The sequence below is a fragment of the Oryx dammah genome, unplaced genomic scaffold (genome assembly GCF_014754425.2).
Source record: "Oryx dammah isolate SB20612 unplaced genomic scaffold, SCBI_Odam_1.1 HiC_scaffold_3, whole genome shotgun sequence".
NCBI lineage: Eukaryota > Metazoa > Chordata > Mammalia > Artiodactyla > Bovidae > Oryx > Oryx dammah.
In genome coordinates this window covers 15187835-15206779 of record NW_024070187.1, presented here as the reverse complement: position 1 = coordinate 15206779, position 18945 = coordinate 15187835, and the positions used below count along the sequence as shown (strand labels likewise).

Sequence of the window (18945 nt, the reverse complement as noted above, 5' to 3'; positions counted from 1 at the left end):
GAAAAAGCTATTCATTTTTAAGAGCATTCAAAAACATATAATACAAATAAATTTAACAAAAGATTTGTAAAACATTACACTGAAAAGTCAAAAACATTGATGAGAGAAATTAAAGAAAACCTAAATAAATGGAGAAATATGTAATATTCTTAGATTGGGAGGCTTAATATTGTTAAAATGTCAATCCGTTCCTAGTTGATATCTATGCAGTGAATATAGATGTAAAGAAAAATAAACTTCAACCTCATATAATATACAAACAATAATAAAAACGAATCACAAACCCAAACATAAAAGCTAAAACCCTGAAAGTGCCTTGAAGAAAATAGGAGACTATACTGAGAGCTTGGAGTAGGCAATAATTGATAACAAAGACAAAAATATAACCATAAAGGAAAAAATGATGAACTGGACTTCATCAAAAGTAAAATTTTTTGCTCATCAAAAGATACTGTTAATCACTAAGTTGTGTCCAACTCTTCTGCGACCCCATGGATTATAGCCCACCAGGCTCCTCTGTCCATGGGATTCTCCAGGTAAGAATACTAGAGTGGGTTGGGATGTCTAGTTCTTGTAACAAAAAACAAATAGTTGGACCATCAAAAAAATTACTGTTAATTAAAGACAGACACAACTTAGTGACTAAACAACAACAAATAATAACAAATTGTCAGCTTGGTGTATAATCTTCCAAAATTTTTTAAAGTGAGAGATGCTTAACTGTACAATACTATACACAAACACACACTCCTAAAATTGCCTTTTCATTCTTATTTTGGAGAACTTTCTATATCGCCAGGGATACATTTGCCTCGTTCTTATTTTCATTACACTGAATTTTTTTATATTTTCAGCTGTTATTGCTTTTAATGTTGAACAGAGTAACAGTCTTATGAAATACAGTCAGAGATGTGATTGGGGCCTTATTTTAAAAAGACTTAGCAGATTGGTGATGTAATTATGTAAACACAAGCATGATTGAAGGTGTTTGATCTGGGTTATGAAAAGATGAATGTTTTAAGATTAAAAAAAAGATACTGTTAAGAAAATGAACAGATAAGACATGGAGTGGGATGAAATATGTGTAATTCAAAGGTCTGTCATACATATTTACATATATGTGATACATAGATCAGATTTGCATCCAGAATATGTGTAAAGAACTTCTACAAATCAATAAAAAATTTTAAATACAATAACAATGGGCAAAAGATTTAAATAGACATCTCACAAAAGAAGATTGTCAGTTGACATCTGAAAAGATGGTCAACATCAGGGAAAGGCAAATTAAAATTGCAATGTGATCCTATGTTACACCTACTAAAATGTTTAATATTAAAAAGACTGCCAATACCAAGTGTGAGTGAGGCTGTGGAACAACTGGAACTCACATGCTTTGTTTATGAGAATATAAAATGGAGTAGTCACTTTGGAAACATGTTTGGCAGCTTCTTATGAAGTTAAACTTATACTTAACCTGTGCCGTGCTCAGTCACTTCAGTTGTGTCCGATTCTACATGACCCCATGCACTGTAGCCTGTCAGGCTCCTCTGTCCATTGGATTCTCCAGGCAAGAATACTGGAGTCGGCTGCCATTCCCTTCTCCAGGGGATCTTCCCAATCCAGGGATCAAACCTGAGTCTTTTACATCACCTACATTGGCAGGCAGGTTCTTTACCACTAGCACCACCTGGGAAGCCCCAATATAATTACCCTATGAACCAATAATTAGGTATTAACTGAAAAGAAAACATTCAGCCAAACCTGGAAACAATCCAAATGTCCATCAACAGGAGAATGGATAAACAAATTTTGATCTATTCATACAAAAGAATAGTTCCTGGAGATTAAAAAAAAAAAAAAGAATGAACACATAACAACATGGATGAATACCAAAAGCATTATGGTGAACAAAAGAAGTCAGACATAAAAGCAAACCTAAGTTCATGAACAGACAAAACTAACGTATGATGATAGAAATCAGAACAATGGTTGTGTGTGGATATGGGTGGGATTGACTAGAGAGAGCACAAGGGAAATTTTGGCAGTAGTGGAAACATTTTATCTTGGTTGAGGTGTTGGTTTACTGTGTATATATATTTACCAAAACTCATAAGAGTTTATACTTAAAATCTGTTCACTTTTTATAAATTTTACTTCAGTAAAAATAAAAAGTGAATACATCTCTGTGGGGAGTCAGGCTGGGTAAACCAAATGAAAGCAACTTTATTTTGTTTCTCTGGTATTTGAAAATTTAAAAATACATCATTTACTTAGATATTTTCTCTCCACCATCCATTTTGTACATCTTTCCAATTTTAAGTTGTAAACCATGATGATTTTTATACTAGTAATTTCTGTCTGAAGGTAAAAAGGAAAGGATCGAAGATATTACTTCACAGTTTAATAAATATAAACATTTATATTTATTATATAATTTATATTTATATAATAAAATATATTTATTATATATAGATAATATAATATATAATTTATATATATTTATTTGTACTTTTATTTATGTAATACTTATATTTATATATATAATATTTTGGCCACCTGATGCAAAGATCTGACTCATTTGAAAAGACCCTGATGCTGGGAAAGATTGAAGGCAGGAGAAGGGGATGACAGAAGATGAGATGGCATCACTGACTCAATGGATATGAGTTTGAGTAAACTCTGGGAGTTGGCGATGGACAGGGAGGCCTGGCGTGCTGCAGTCCATGGGGTCACAAAGAGTCAGACATGACTGAGAGACTGAACTGAACAGATAGAAATGTAGGAAGAGCCGCAAACTATGGTTTGCATTTTCAATAGTTCTCAGAAAGTAGTTTTAATTATGTGAAATTATATGTAATTTATAGCATCTCTAGTAATGTTGTCAAGCCATCAAATGCAATGGTGCTTTCTATAGATCAGCAGAACTGAAGGTCAAGGGAAAAATTCTACAGTTGACCCCTCATATCTGTGGATTCCACATCTGCATATTCAACCAATCCTGCATGGAAAATATTTTGAAAAAATTTCAGAAAGTTCCAAGAAGCCAAACTTGAACTTGCCTCATGAAAGCAACTGTTTACATTGTATTAGGTATTATAAGTAATCTAGATATGATTTAAAGTATAGAGGAGAATGTGTGTAGGTTACATGCAAATATGATGCCATTTTATATAAGGGACTGGGGAGCATCCTTGGCTTTTGGTGTCTCAGGGGGTCCTAGAACCAACCCCTTTCAGATACCTAGGGATGCAGAACTGTGGGTGATAGAAGAGTTCTTTCCATTAACCTTTGACATTTTTAGAAATTAAAATACCTGAGAGCAATGAAGGAGGGATTGTTGAAGGAGGTCATCAGGAGGTTGTGACCACCAGGTGACCAGAGGCTCTTCAACCCCTCCCCTGCCCTTGGAATGGTATGTTCTGCCCACCATTCTCACAGCTGGAGCCGTTTCAAGGACACAGCCTTGAGAGAACAATGTGCTATTTAGATCATTTGGATGGAATATGTGACTGAACTCAGTTAAGGCCTCTATATAAAATTTGAAGATTCTGTGGGGTAGGTGTGAAGATTTACTCATTTTGTGGACATCCAAGACAAACCTCATAACTAAGTTCCCTTATTAAATCTGCCACGTACCAGTTAGGAGTGGTCTGCCTCTTAGGCTTCTTCCTGTCCTCTGTGTTCAGAGGCCAGTTTTCAAGTTTCTCTCAGGGAACTTCCAAGGCTGCAAACCAATAGGCATTCTGAGATTATGTAATTATGCAATCTAAAAGGATATTTCTTTTTTTAAATTAAATTTTGTTGCGGCTTCATAGAATTAGGAATTATATATTGTGGATTGTTAACACTGTTTTAAAAATAAATACCCAGTTTTGAACAGCCAACTCATTGGAAAAGACCCTGATGCTGGGAAAGATTGAAGGCAAAAGGAGAAGAGCGTAGCAGAGGATGACATGGTTGGATAGCATCACTGACTCAATGAACATAGACGTGGGCAAACTCTGGGAGATAATGAGGAACAGGGAGGCCTGGAGTGCTGCAGTCCATGGGGCTGCAGAAAGTCAGATACGACTGAGCGACTGAACAACAACAACAACAACAACAACCCAGTTTCTGGGGGCCCATTTCTTCCTCTTGGTCAGAGGAACCATTCTAGGTGACTGGAGGCAAATTAGCTGAAAGACAGAACATGAGTAGGACTTATCTTTTACTTCTTGTTTGCCAAGTACTTTTAAAAATCTGATTTCATTTGTTTGAAGCATGGAACTACTTAACCTGTGCATTAAGCATAGGTTTACTTAATTGGATAGTGAGTCCCCTTCTTTAAAAAAAAAAAATTAATAGACATTTTCTTAAAAGCAGGTTAAGGTGTATTAAAAAGTTGTACAGAATACAGAGAATGTTCACATATTGCATTCTCTCCTCTTCCCTCAAATTTCCCTTATTATTAATACTTTAATGTGGTCCATTTGCTATAATTAATGAGCCAATATTGATGCATTATTATTATCAACTAAAGTCCACAGTTTAAAACTCTTGTTGTTGTACATTTTGTGGGTTGCAGTAAAGGTGTAATGACATGTATCCAATATTATCGTATCATACAGAATAGTTTCACTGCCCTAAAAATCCTTTGTGCTCCCCCTATTCATCTCTCCTTCATCCCAAACCCTGGAAATCACTGATTTTTTTATTATCTCCATGTTGTTTTTGTTCAGTCACTAAATCATGTCCGACTCTTTACGACCCTGTGGACTGCAGCATGCCAAGTTCCCCTGTCCTTCAATATCTCCCCAAACTTGCTGAAATTAATGTTCACTGAGTCAGTGATGCTATCTAACCTTCTCATCCTGTGCCACCCCTTCTCCTTTTGCCTTCAATCTTTCCCAGCATCAGGGTTTTTTCCAGTGAATTGGCACTTTGCATCAGGTGGCCAAAGTATTGGAGCTTCAGCTTCGGCATCAGTCCTTCCAATGAGTATTCAGGGTTGATTTCCTTTCGGATTGACTGGCTTGAACTCCTTGCAGTTCAAGGGACTCTGAAGAGTTTTCTCCAGCACCACAATTTGAAAGCATCAATTCTTTAGTTCTTAGTCTTCTTTATGGTCCAGCTTTCACATCCACTCATGACTACTGAAAATACCATATCTTTGACTATACATTTGTTGGCAAAGTAATGTCTCTGCTTTTTAATATGCTGTCTAGGTTTGTCATAGCTTTTCTTCCAAAGAGCAAGCATCTTCATGGCTACAGTCAGTCTGCAGTGATTTTAAAGCCTAAGGAAATAAAGTCTGTCAATGTTTCCACTGTTCCCACTGTTCCCATGAAGTGATGGGGCCAGATGCCATAATGTTAGTTTTTTGAAAGTAGAGTTTTAAGCCAACTTTTTCACTCTTTCCTTTCACCATCATCGAGAGACTTTTTAGTTTCTCTTCACTTTCTGCCATTAGAATGATATCTGCATATCTCAGGTTATTGATATTTCTCCTGGCATTCTTGATTCCAGCTTATAGGTCATCCAGAGTGGCATTTTGCATAATGTACTCTGCATAGAAGTTAAATAAGCAGGGTGACAATATACAGCTTGGATGGACTCCTTTCCCAATTTTGAACCAATCCATTGTTCCATGTCCAGTTCTAACTGTTGCTTCTTGACCCGCATACAGGTTTCTCAGGAGTCAGGTAAAGTGGTCTGGTATTCCCATGTCTTTAAGAATTTTCCACAGTTTGTTGTGATCCACACAGTCAAAGGCTGTAGTGCTGTCAATGAAGCAGAAGTAGTTTTCCGGAATTCCCTTGCTTTTCCTATGACCCAACGGATGTTGGCAATTTGATCTCTGGTTCCTCTGTCTTTTTAAAATCCAGCTTGAATATCTGGAAATTCTCAGTTCACATACTGTTGAAGGCTAGCTTGAGGATTTTGAACACAACGTTGCTAGTGTGTGAAATGAGTAAAATGGTATGGTAGTTTGAACCTTCTTTGGCATTGCCCTTCTTTGGGATTGGAATGAAAACTGACCTTTTCCAGTCCTGTGGTCACAGCTGTTTTCCAAATTTGCTGGATATTGAGTGTAGTACTTTAGCTGCATCATCTTTTAGGATTTGAAATAGCTCACTGAAATTTCATCACCTCCACTAACTTTGTTCATTGTAATGCTTCCTCAGGCATTGCCTTTTCCAGAATGCCATATAGTTAAATTCATATAATATTTAGCCTTTCAGATTGGCTTCTTTCACTTAGCAAATGCATTTACGATTCCCTCATGCCTTTAGTGGCTTAATGTTCATTTCATGTTATTCCTGAATGATATTTCATTGTATGCATGTACCACAATTTTTTTTTATCCACACATCTATTGAAGGTCATCTTCCATATTTTGGAAATTATGAATAAAGTTGTAATAAATATAAGTTTTCAACTCATTTTGGTAAAAACCCAGGAGCACAACTGACCTCCTTTTTCAGCACAATTTTTATATCTGTTATTTATATCTTGATAAATTGTAATTTGTCTCCTCGTAGCTCAGTCAGTAAAGAATCCACCTGCAATACAGGAGACCTGGGTTTGAATCCTGGGTTCAGAAGATCCCTGGAGAAGGAAATGGCAACCCACTCCAGTATTCTTGCTTAGAAGATCCCATGGACAAAGGAGCCTGGTGGGCTACAGTCCATGGGGTTGCAAGAATCGAACACAACTTAGTGATTAAACCACTCTTCATAGCTAACTCCTGTGCCTGAGGTCCTAATTTCTTTCCCTTAATACTGTTTCAGTTTCTGGCATGTATATATTGTTAAGAATGCAACACATGTCAACAGTTTTCTTTCTGAAAAATAAGGGAATGTTTTCAAATCTTGTAGGAGCTGTCCTGATGCAATTGACCCTTATTAATAGAAATAGCCTGTGTACTCTCTGTGGGTGGTATTTAATAGACATGCCTAACAAAACACATTATCTTGTCACTTCTGGTTCTGACAGTCATATACATATTTCTTTTGAAGAAGTCCTAGCCTGATCATTCTGATCAAAAACACCATCTAATGAAGAGAGATTCATGATTTCAGAATTCATATTCTTCATAAATGTGTAATTTATGAAGGAAAGTTCTCAGCCTTTCTGGTCTTCTGTGTCCTCACTTGTGAAATGGGGCAATAACATCCATCTTGCAAGGTGGTGTTGAGGAATGGAAGTGATGTGAATAAAGCATCTGCGCTTCCTCTATGCCTGACACACTGGAAGCAATCTGTTGATGGGGTGGTGATGGCAATAACAGTTGTGTGTATGGCCAATATATATTCCAGGAGAATTAAGTGCTTTTAGCTTCAATAGAGAAATTTTATCTGAAGAGTTAGAATGATGTGCAGCACACGTAAACATGTCTCTCATAGCCTCCTTTCACCTATTGATGCCCACTCACATTTTAAAACATTCAGAACTGTCCACTTGTCATTAACATCTGATTCTCTCAGGACCTGCCAGCAGAATTTCCTCTTATCCAGCTGTGTCACCTCAGGATCTATGGATCTAATAAATAAGCCATTATTGACCTTGTCCTGTCCCAGTCCTGTTGTCAGCATGGCCTTCCTCCTTTTCCATGCCTGTCTGAGGCTTTTAATTACTCCAGGAAACTTTGCTGCATGTTCTGGTCCACAGAATTTGTGAAGTTCGCCTTCTTTCCTTACACCCCCAGAATACTTAGTGACTGGCCATTCATCAGTTCATTACTCATGAACTCTTCCTTTTGTAGTGGCTAATCAATCTCAGCAAAGTCTTGAACTTAGGGAACATGACTTCTATTTCTTGTGTTCCATGCAGCACCCTGTCACATAGAGCTCTTTAATTATCATTGAATTAGTTAATTTGATTTAACTGCAGAAACTAAAAGGTATTAGGTAGCTCAAACAATAAAGCTTATATAGCTTTCTAGGCAACTGTAACAGGACATTAATTTGTCCCGGAGAGATTCAGTTTTACTTAGAAAGAAGAATGTGGATTTATCAAATATCTCTGGATGTCCTTTCTAGGTGGATTGCTCTGTCCTATGTGTTTGCCATCTGGGCAACCCTTGGCTGTCTGTGGATGAGCTGGGGTTGACCTTTAACGTGAGTCACCAGTCTTCACATCTGCTCTATCCACGTTGACTCCATTATCTTGGAGCTTACGCACAGCATGAATGGCAACACTAGCCCAAGTGCCACGTAATTCGGAAAGCAAGGCTTTTTACAATCAAAAGTAACATGAGAGATTCAAAATCCAAACAGAATGTGGTTGTGGATTATGCTCTATTTGTGCTCATGTTATTCTCCTCTCTCTTCTCCGCTAACACTCACTACGTTCCTTCTACTGCTGTGGTCCCCTGTGACAACAACAATGTGTTTGCTGGATGGAAAGCTTATATCAAGGTTAGTAACTCTTATGCAGTGTATTTGTAGGATGTTCATTCTGAGTCTTGAGTTTGTGAGTCCAGAAAGCAATGGAATATTCCATGTATCCCCCCACACACAACTCCTGCTGCCCCTGGGGTCTATTTCTCATATAAAAGGTCAGAGCTACCTGGTGGAGGCTAGCTGAAATCAGAAGAACCCTGACTTTCAGAAATGTGACCTAGTGTGTGAGAAATGAGGAGGACATAATTAAACATGAGTAGAAAGACTTGGGGAGAAGGCAATGGCACCCCACTCCAGTACTCTTGCCTGGAAAATCCCATGGACAGAGGCGCCTGGGGGGCTGCGGTCCATGGGGTCACAAAGAGTTGGACTCGACTGAGCGACTTCACTTTCACTTTTCACTTTCATGCATTGGAGAAGGAAATGGCAACCCACTCCAGTGTTCTTGCCTGGAGAATCCCAGGGATGGGGGAGCCTGGTGGGCTGCCGTCCATTGGGTCACACACAGTCGGACACGACTGAAGTGACTTAGCAGCAGCAGCAGCAGAAAGACTTGGAGTCATTCCCATTCTCTATAAGGGGTGTTCACAACTGTGACTTATTTTTCTGACTATTGCTTCATCTGTGTTTTGACTAGCACTTGGAACACTACCTCTGGGCAACTTAAATGAAAGCTTGTTTTACAGCTTGAAGCAAATTGGCAGAAATTTCCATTGTTCATCAAGTCTGTTGTAGATGATTTGCTTGAGCCAGATATTTCTGGGTCCTGGGTTCGCTCCTTAAGAAATAACTGCTGTTGTTCCAAGTAGAAAGTGGTCCAGGAAACTTGGAGCTTTTATTTTCTATCACTGATCTGTGAAAAGATAGCCAAATTTGTTTGAGAACGAACAGCATTTAGCAATGCTGGATTCCCAATGCTTTCCAGATTTTGTGCTTTTGGGGAAGTTAAAATGGAGGAAGTCTTGTTCAGGATTCAGATGCAGGAGAGCAGGACCTGCCTGGAATCTGCCTGCATGCACAGCAAGTCAGGTGATACCTCAGATAAGAGAGGGAGTGGGTCTTGGAAGCATTGAACCCTGAAGGTCAGGCCAGCCCCTGGGGTCTAAGAAGTCTTCTGACTCACAAGGTGAAACAAACAGCATTGTACAAAGGTTAAGATAAAATCAGAGCTGCATTTTTGCACACAAACTGATAATGATAACAAATTGTGACCTTTGATCTTGAGTGTTCTAAACCCTTTTGATATATTTTTTAAAGTATAATTTACATTTTATTGTCTTTTCAGAAAACCAGTATTTCTTCAGTCTTTAAGGACTTGGATTCTTAGATGGGCTTTGGTGGAGGATGTGGACCCGCAGGTCTAAATTGGGGTGGAGGTGCCTGTTTTCCCAGGCTTCCGAAGACTGATTACTGACTCCCTTGCTGTGAATGGCACAACTCACATGGTAATGTAGTTTCACATACAGCTTGGGAAGCAAGTAGGCATCAAAAACACTTGCTTCAGAAATGTCCCTGATGGCTGCGGCCTCTACCATATTCCGAATGACGAACTTCTTAATGGCCTTATCCTTGAGCACACAGGTGCAGCGAATAGGGTGCATGAGGCTGTGGCCCTTTTGGGGACCATTGTCCCTTCTTTTCTTGGTCATCTTGGAAGTGCAGAGACAAGAACACTTTGATATTTATTGACATAGCTTAAATCAAATTCTAATGAAGCCCTTTTGACCTCTAGCTAACTTTGGGATGCTTCAAAGAGCCCATGTGTGTGTGTGTGTGTGTGTGTGTCTGTGTGTGCGTGTGTGTGTGTGTGCGTGTGTGTGTGTGAGTGAGAGTTGCTCAGTCATGTCTGATTCTTTCCCCATGGACTGCAGCTTGCTAGGCTCCTCTACCCATGGAATTCTCCAGGCAAGAATACTGGAGTGAGTTGCCATTCCCTTCTCCAAGTGATCTTCCTGACTCAGAGATTAAACCCAGGTCTCCCGCATTGCAGCAGATTCTTTACCATTTGAGCTAACAGGACATCCCAAAGAGAGAGATTAAACTAGTTAGGTTCATGGGAAATATTGTTAAAAGCTTCTTGGAAGGAAAGCAATGACAGACCTAGACAGTGTATTAAAAAGCAGACACATTATTTTACCAACAAAGGTGCTTATAGTCAAAGCTATGGTCTTTCCAGTAGTCATATACATTTGTGAGAGTTAGACCATAAAGAAAGCTGAGTGTCAAAGAACTGGTGCTTTCAAACTGTGGTGCTGGGGAAGACTCTTGAGAATCCCTTGAACTGCAAGAAGATCAACTCAGTCAATTCTAAAGGAAATCAGTCCTGAATATTGGAAATCACTGGAAAGACTGATATTGAAGCTGAAACTCCAATACTTTGGCCAACTGATGTGAAGAGCTGGCTCATTGGAAAAGACCCTGATGGTGGGAAAGACTGAAGGCAGAAGGAGAAGGGAGCCAAAGAGGATGACATGGCTGGGTAGTATCACTGATTCAATGGACACGAATTTGAGCAATCTTGGGAAGATGGTGAAGGACAGAGGAATCTGGTGTGCTTCAGTTCATGGAATTGAAAAGAGTTGGACATGATCTTAGTGACTGAATAGTAACAAATTGTCAAATGAGCAATAAATCTTCTCAGGTTATGTTCTATGGAATATGTTATTAATATAGGTATTCTAGAAATTATATAGATTTCATAAAGATCTGACATGTCCTGGTAAAACATTATCCCATCATAATTCTAGTTGCTATCTTAAAATGTTACATGTCACAGCAGTAACCAAGTTACTTTGTCAATTGCATTGTAATCAGACTTTTAAAAAAATAATTTAAAAATTTTATTTATTTTTGGCTGTACTCAGTCTTTGTTGCTGCTTGGACTTTTCTCCAGTTGGAGTGAGCAGGGGCTACTCTTCATTGCACAGGCTTCTTATTGCAGTGGTTTCTTTTGTTGTGGAGCATAGGATCAAGGGCACTAAGCTTCAGTAGTCATGGCACATGGGCTCAATTGTTGGGCTTCCCAGGCTCTAGAGCACAGGCTCAATAGTTGCAGCCCATGGGCTTTCTCTAAATTGCTCTAAGGCACGTGAGATCTTCCTGGATGAGGGATTGAACTCTGAGTCTCCTGCATTGATGGGTGGATTCTTTACTACTGAGCCACCAGGGAAACCCCTGTAATCAGATTTTAAACATGCTTTTTAAAGCCTTTTTTGTCATTATAGAGAGCTATGGGTTTCACTCTGATGGCTTTGCAAAAATACTACTCAAGATTTATAGAAAGGATTTCTTAAGATTACTGCTACTGCTAAGTTGCTTCAGTCGTGTCCGACTCTGTGCGACCCCATAGACGGCAGCCCACTGGGCTCCCCCATCCCTGGCATTCTCCAGGCAAGAATACTGGAGTGGGTTGCCATTTCCTTCTCCAATGCATGAAAGGGAAAAGTGAAAGTGAAGGTGAAAGTGAATTAAAATTAACTGGATAAGCAAATTTTGTTAACAGTAAAGTGGTATTGGACTGGATTTGGTTTTCTCTCTCTGTTAAGAGAAAAAAAGTTTTCTTATCATGTGACTTTTGATAACAGAATATATGAATTTCTTTGCCTTTAAGTGATTTATATTTGTTTTTAAAATCTTTTGGTAAATAAATATTGTTTCACAATGATCTGTGAAGTTTGTGACACACATAAATAAAGCAACTTGTGTATCTACAAAAAATTAATCTTCATCATCAGACTTTTGCTATCCTGATGCCCTTAGGACATGGCAAGAGTCTACTACTAAATCAAGGAATCTAAAATGGGTAAAGAATAGCTGTAAATCAAGCAGCCAGGGCTATAGGAAATCTAAGACTGCTTGGTTTTTCCTGGTTCCCTGACAAACCTCATTTTTTATTTGATGGGATAAAGCCTTCCCTGGCTGCAGGGTTAATGTCCTCACAAAAAATTTCTGTTTCACTGAATAGTAAATTCTAGTTTTGTTAATTGAGATCTATATTGGGAAGACTCACTTCCCAGATAGTTCCTTTTTGTTATGTTTGATTACTAAAAAGTTTAATTAAATTATTCTAAAGCTCATCTCAGTAATCTATCTTTGGATAGAGATTAGCTTCCCTGGTGGCTCAGTTGGTAAAGAATCCACCTGCAGTTCAGGAGACCCAGGTTCTATCCCTGGGTTGGCAAGATCCCCTGGAGAAGGAAAAAGCTACCACTCCAATATTCTTGCCTGGGAAATGCCATAGTCAGAGAAGCCTGGCAGGCTACAGTTCATAGGGTCGCAAGAGTAGGGTACAACTTAGCGACTAAACCACCACCACCCCATGAGCTATACCCAGGGATTATAAAATTACATGTATCTATCAATGAACTATGTGCTAATTAGAGCTTAGGGAAAAAATAAGACAAAAGAATGTCCTTGGATTTCTGGAATACAAAATTTCCAGAAGCTGGAAAGGAGTATACCAAAGGAGTATACCCAGTTGTGTCCGACTCTTCGCGACTCCATGGACTGCAGTCCATCAGGCTCCTCCATCCATGGGATTTTCCAGGCAAGAGTACTGGAGTGGGGTGCCAGAATCAGACACTACTTAGCAACTGAACAACAACAGCATACTGTGTATAATTCAACAAATTGACTATTCAATTGACTATTGAATCTTCAGGGATATGCTACAATTAAAAGAAAAATATGAAGAGAAGTGTCCCAAATAGGTTTCTTCATATTTTTTTTAACTTGTAGCATATCCTTGAAGGCTGAGGTGTGAGTGACAATCCACATTATAGTCAGGCTTCAAGAATAATCTGTCACAAGAGTTGTTGTTTTGTTGTTGTTTAGTCACTAAGTTGTGTCCAATTCTAAGTCTTTGAAACATGAGCCAGACCTAGACTCAGGATAATTTTGCATTCCTAGCAGACAAGGTCTGTCCTTTCTTAACTTAGACTTTCTATGGGCAAAATTTGTCTGTTTGCTAGATTACACAGTGCTGATAAAGATATAGCTCAAACCCTGAACACAAATATTATGTGCTGATTGACTTTAATAGTTGTACCCACCTATTGATAGGCTGTGACAAGACTACTGAGGAACTGCTATGTGGACCAACTTCTTGCCTTTGGGAAAACCAACCAACCATTGTGAATGAACTATCTTCCCTAAATCCTGTAAGAATTTTTAAAAATAGCCCCTTAATTAGTATGTATTGTAACTGATGAACTGATGATGTAAACACAACTTACATATATCAGTTAGTAACTCCTTTTTCCAGATGTCTAGCACATTTTTTTTTTTAAAGTTGCTCAGTCGTGTCTGACTCTTTGCGACCCCATGAACTATACAGTCCATGGAATTCTCCAGGCCAGAATACTGGAGTGGATAGCCTTTCCCTTCTCCAGGGGATCTTCCCAACTCAGGGATTGAATGCAGGTCTCCCACATTGCAGGCAGATTCTTTACCAGCTGAGCTACAAGGGAAGCCCGAGAATACTGGAGTGGGTAGCCTATCCCTTCTCCAGCAGATCTTCCTGATGCAGGAATCAAACTGGGGTCTCCTGCGCTGCAGGTGGATTCTTTAACAACTGAGCTATCAGGGAAGCCCAAAGACTGGCCCATTGCTTTGGCCAGGAAACGAACCAGAGTCAACTGCTTGGAAGGCAGCTATGCTCACCACTATACCACCAACGCTGCACAAACACATATCTAACATACATTGATCATTTATATTGGAGGGGGACCACTTATTACTTTCCCCCCATGAGAAATGAGGTATTATGGACCCAAATATTATTCCTTACTTTGTCTGTTCCTAATATTAGCCTCTTCTTAGAACTGTTATGTAAGATTTTGCAAGGAACCAAAGAGTTACAAAATTTCATAGATAAACATAATCGTACCTTGATAGAACATTCTGTTGTTACTACCATTGCTGCCAGTAAGTTAGTGGATGAAGAAGTTGATGTACAAAAGCATACTTCTCATTCATAGTGGGATTTTTTCTTTTTTAATATAAATTTATTTATTTTAATTGGAGGTTAATTACTCCACAATACTGTACTGGTTATGCCATACACCAACATGAATCCGCCACAGGCATACATGTGTTCCCCATCCCGAACCCCCCTCCCTCCTCCTTCCCTGTACCATCCCTCTGGGTCATCCCAGTGCACCAGCCCCAAGCATCCAGTGTCATGCATCGAACCTGGACTGGCGATTCATTTCTTATGTGATATTATACATGTTTCAATGCCATTCTCCCATATCATCCCACCCTCTCCCTCTCCCACAGTCCAAAAGTCTGTTCTATACATCTGTGTCTCTTTGCTGTCTCGCATACAGGGTTATCATTACCATCTTTCTAAATTCCATATATATGCGTTAGTATACTGTATTGGTGTTTTTCTTTCTGACTTACTTCGTTCTGTATAATAGGCTCCAGTTTCATCCACCTCATTAGAACTGATTCAAATGTCTTCTTTTTAATGGCTGAATAATACTCCATTGTGTATAGGTACCACTGCTTTCTTATCCATTCATCTGCTGATGGACATCTAGGTTGTTTCCATGTCCTGGCTATTATAAACAGTGCTGCGATGAACATTGGGGTACATGTGTCTCTTTCAATTCTGGTTTCCTCGGTGTGTATGCCCAGCAGTGGGATTGCTGGGTCATAAGGCAGTTCTATCTCCAGTTTTTTAAGGAATCTCCACACTGTTCTCCATAGTGGCTGTACTAGTTTGCATTCCCACCAACAGTGTAAGACGGTTGCCTTTTCTCCACACCCTCTCCAGCATTTATTGCTTGCAGATTTTTGGATTGCAGACATTCTGACTGGTGTGAAGTGGTACCTCATTGTGGTTTTGATTTGCATTTCTCTGATAATGAGTGATGTTGAGCATCTTTTCATGTGTTTGTTAGCCATTCGTATGTCTTCTTTGGAGAAATGTCTATTTCATTCTTTGGCCCATTTTTTGATTGGGTTGTTTATTTTTCTGGAATTAAGCTGCATAAGTTGCTTGTATATTTTTGAGATTCGTTGTCAGTTGCTTCATTTGCTATTATTTTCTCCCATTCTGAAGGCTGTCTTTTCACCTTGCTTATAGTTTCCTTTGTTGTGCAGAAGCTTTTGAGTTTAATTAGATCTCATTTGTTTATTTTTGCTTTTATTTCCAATATTCTGGGAGGTGGGTCATAGAGGATCCTGCTGTGATTTATGTCGGGATTTTTTCTTTACTAAATCCCTTACTGCTTAAAAACTGTTTTCTGCATTGTATAATTCATTTCTTGTTTCTTTGATCACTTTATTACTTTTGACTATCTGGAATTTTTATTTGACTTACAAAAGTAAGAGGACTGCCCATTTTATTTTGTCTTATTCCTATGTTATTTAGCTTAAATAATCCTAAGGCCAGCTGTTAGGGAAATTAAAATGGAGGAAGTCTTGTTCAGGGTTCAGAGGCAGGAGAGCAGGACTCTGACCTGCCTTGGACCTGCCTGGACATCGCCTGGATTCCGTGCCTTCCTACATGCATAGCAAGTCAGGTGGCAGTTTAGATAATAAGCAAGGGAGTGGATCTTGGAATTCTTGAGCCCCTGAGGGTCTGGCCAACCGATGGGGACTCAGAAGTTTTGTGATTTACAAAGCGAAATATATGGCATTATAAAAGTTAAAAAAAAACAGAGCTGCATTTTTGTATGCAAACTGATAACGATATCAGATTGCAGCTTGGGATTATAAATGGGGAGTCCCTGAAACTGCAATTTGAAGTCTCACCCATGGGGTGGATGCATCCTGGGACCCTTTCCCAACTGGAACTCCAGATTGCTGTTAATGAGACTTCCCAGTGCTGTCTAAGTCTGGATGTTTGTCATCCCAATTTGGTGATGTATGTGCTGTTACTTTGCTTTATTGTTTCTATTTCTCTTTTAATGACTGTATATTGAAATTAAGTCAAGTAATCCTCTAATATATATTGAAATTGTATATTTGTGTGTAACAAGTGATTTCTCTTGTTAATGAATCCTTTGAACCTAAAACAAAATAAAAATTTTGGCAAAATATAAACTGGCACCGTGAGCAGGATTTGTGAAACAAAATGCCACTCTTTAAAAAGAAAGAGATTAAGACTATTCAAGTTTTTATTCCCAGGTAGGAAGATTTGCCTTACTGCTCGCTAGCTACTGAATAGGGCATATCCACTGGATTGTGTGAGAACTGGGACCCCAAATTAAAGCAGGCCAAACGGTTAGAAGTTATTGAATGTCTGCAGCTTGTGCCACCTGAGAAAGGATAAGAATGTACTGTGCTGGGTTGGAGAGACTGGATCATCCTCTCTGCCTACCATAAGGTAACAAAAGTAAAACTTCCAGCAGAACAGTGCTATTAGCTTGTTTTTTTCCAACACTGCTCTATGATAACAGTCCTCTCCTTTCCCTGCGCTCCTGGCCCCTCACGGTGTTTTATTATGATCCTGCTGCAAGAAAGGGTGACTGTGCATACTGTAACTCTTCATCTGGCATCAGGGATTTCCCTTTGATTTGGAAAGAATATTCTTTCAAATTCTGCTATAAAATATACGGGAGGAAGAAAGAAAAAGCTCCAGTAATGTGCACTGGTGTTGACATTCACTCACATAATGAACTGAAGGTCAGTTTTCTTTAGTATTGCTCAGATGAATGATCAATTGCTCTAAGTCTGCATTATCGGCAGGGCTGTTCACCGCTAATTTATACGACGTGATTTAACGTTGTCTCCATTCTGCCAGATGTTTAAAACATAGCTGATATTCAGCAGGTACTTCTATTTCTGCTTTATTGACTATGCCAAAGCCTTTGACTGTGTGGATCACAATAAACTGTGGAAAATTCTGAAACAGATGGGAATACCAGACCACCTGACCTGCCTCTTGAGAAATCCGTATGCAGGTCAGGAAGCAACAGTTAGAACTGGACATGGAACAACAGACTGGTTCCAAATTGGGAAAGGAGTATGTAAAGGCTGTATATTGTCACTCTGCTTATTTAACTTCTATGCAGAGTACATCATGAGAAACGCTGGACTGGAAGAAACACAAGCTGGAATCAAGATTGCCGGGAGAAATAAGAATAATCTCAGATATGCAGATGACACCACCCTTATGGCAGAAAGTGAAGAGGAGCTAAAAAGCCTCTTGATGAAAGTGAAAGAGGAGAGCGAAAAAGTTGGCCTAAAGCTCAACATCCAGAAAACGGAGATCATGGCATCTGGTCCCATCACTTCATGGGAAATAGATAGGGAAACAGTGGAAACAGTGTCAGACTTTATTTTTGGTGGCTCCAGAATCACTGCAGATGGTGATTGCAGCCATGAAATGAAAAGACGCTTACTCCTTGGAAGAAAAGTTATGACCAACCTAGATAGCATATTCAAAAGCAGAGACATTACTTTGCCGACTAAGGTCCGTCCAGTCAAGGCTATGGTTTTTCCAGTGGTCATGTATGGATGTGAGAGTTGGACTGTGAAGAAGGCTGAGTGCCGAAGAATTGATGCTTTTGAAGTGTGGTGTTGGAGAAGACTCTTGAGAGTCCCTTGGACTGCAAGGAGATCCAACCAGTCCATTCTGAAGGAGATCAACCCTGGGATTTCTTTGGAAGGAATGATGCTAAAGCTGAAACTCCAATACTTTGGCCACCTCATGAGAAGAATTGACTCATTGGAAAAGACTCTGGTGCTGAGAGAGATTGGGGACAGGAGGAGAAGGGGACGACCGAGGATGAGATGACTGGATAGCATCACGGACTCGATGGATATGAGTCTGAGTGAACTCCGGGAGTTGGTGATGAACAGGGAGGCCTGGAGTGCTGCGATTCATGGGGTCGCAAAGAGTTGGACATGACTGAGTGACTGAACTGAACTGAACTGAACTGAACTGAACTTCCAAGACACCAGAAGCAACTCCACAGCACCCCTCATGGCTCTTCACCTGGTTTTGTCCTGAATGCTCGTGGTGAACAGTCAGCTGTCTCCTTGGCAGTGGTACCCACTTTCCTGGAGCATGGAATTATTTGCAAACAGAGGCTCACTCAAGTGTTAATAAAGGAGAGGGATGGAGCCAAAGAGGCTTTAGAAAGGAAAGAGGAGTCATACTTTTCAAAATGAGAAACCATGTTTGGGAAGGAATCATATGTCCTTATTTCCTCAAGGGTCGTAGTTGGAACTTTCCACCAATTCTTCCCTAGTTTCCTTTTTCTATCCTTGGCCCTGCAACTCTGCTTTGTCACAGTGAAGACAGCAGCAGGCCTCCAGTGCATGGCTGTTCAACTCTGTGAAATTTGTCATAAGGCTGTCAGATATTTCTTACAGCTTCCCCAAAACTCAAAGTAATCTTTCCCCTCAGACTGCATTTGGATGCTGCCTTGAGTTGAAGGAGGAGCAAAAGGGCAACAGCAGAACAACAGAGGAAAAGATACCCCAGAGCTGCAGGCCAACCTGAGTGGACACACTGAGAGTCAGACATACCTACCTTGCCTGGGGTTTTCTTGAGCAAAGTCAGCTTATTTTCTATTGAGAGTTCAAGCCCATCAACATC

The 18945-nt window shown here is 39.6% G+C and overlaps 1 pseudogene; it reads right to left on the bottom strand.

The window, feature by feature from the left end:
* Window positions 1-9634: 9634 nt before the first annotated feature.
* Window positions 9635-10036, bottom strand: LOC120861723 (annotated as a pseudogene).
* Window positions 10037-18945: the final 8909 nt, after the last annotated feature.